The following is a 1,325-nucleotide window of genomic DNA, read 5'->3' as shown; positions in this document are numbered from 1 at the left end:
CTATCCCAGTAACCCTACATACTCACCCTGCTGGTACCCCCGACAGCAGCAATTTAGCCTGGCCAATCCACCTCACCTCGTCCATCTTTGGAATGTGGGAGAAAAACAGAGCACCCGGAGGAAACCCACACAGACATGGGGAGAATGTGCAAACTCCACACACAGTGACCCGAGGCTGGAATTGAACCTGGGTCCCTGGCGCTGTGAGGCAGCAGTGCTAACCCACTGTGCCGTACGGTGAGGAGGTTCAGTGGATTTGCCATGCTAAATTGCCCCTTCGTGTCGGGGGGGGGGGAAATTAGCAGGGTAACTATGTGGGATTACAGGGATAGGATGGGATTCTTGTTGGTACAGGCTCGATGGGCCGAATGGCTTCCTTCTGCACTGTAGGAATTCTATGATTTCTGCTTAGAAATTGCAGCAGAGTCTAACGCTATGTTATGGGAAGTCCGATCACTCCTCCTTCCGTCTAGGGATGGTATGGAACGTCGAGACAAGTTTTCAGGTCATGGGATGGTGGTCCACCATTGCTTTTAGGATTCATTACTCAAAAAAGTGAAAGAGCTGGGACAGCAGGGGTCACCCGCAGGCCACGTACAAAGCTGTCTCTCGCCCTTCCATCGTTTTAACATTCAGAGACAGCTCCAAATACATCTTTTAAATTAATCCATTCTCCTCTACCATAAAGGAACTACCTACAACATTAAGCTTAAAGTTTATTTATTAGTATCACAAGTAGGTTTACATTAACACTGCAATGAAGTTAGTGTGAAAAATCCCCCAGTCGCCACACTCCAGCACCTGTTTGGGTTACACCAAGGGAGAATTTAGCACGGCCAACGCACCCTAACCAGCATGTCTTTCGGATTGTGGGAGGAAACCGGAGCACCCGGAGGAAACCCACGCAGACACGGGGAGAATGTGCAGACTCCGCACAGACAGTGACCCGAGCTGGGAATCGAACCCAGGCCCCTGGCGCTGTGAGGCAGCCGTGCTAACCCACTGTGCCACTCTCACTTCAAGGGTTATGGAACTGAGACAGGTGGATAGAGTTACGATACAGGTCAGTCATAATCTAATCTGAGCGGCAGAATGGATTCAATGGGCCGAATGGTCTCCTTATCTGAGGAAGGATGTCCTTGCTATAGAGGGAGCACAGAGAAGGTTTACCGGGCTGATTCCTGGTCTGTCATATGAGGAGAGACTAAGTCAGTTAGGATTATGTTCACTGGAGTTTAGAAGAGAGGGGATCTCATAGAAACTTATAAAATTAGAACCCCTACAGCACAGGAGGCGGCCATTTGGCCCATCGAGTCTGCACCGAC

The sequence above is a fragment of the Carcharhinus amblyrhynchos genome, unplaced genomic scaffold (genome assembly GCF_965287045.1).
Source record: "Carcharhinus amblyrhynchos unplaced genomic scaffold, sCarAmb.v2.hapA scaffold_37, whole genome shotgun sequence".
In the NCBI taxonomy this organism is placed as follows: domain Eukaryota; kingdom Metazoa; phylum Chordata; class Chondrichthyes; order Carcharhiniformes; family Carcharhinidae; genus Carcharhinus; species Carcharhinus amblyrhynchos.
The sequence above is the reverse complement of the archived record's forward strand: the minus strand, read 5'-3'. Positions refer to the sequence as shown.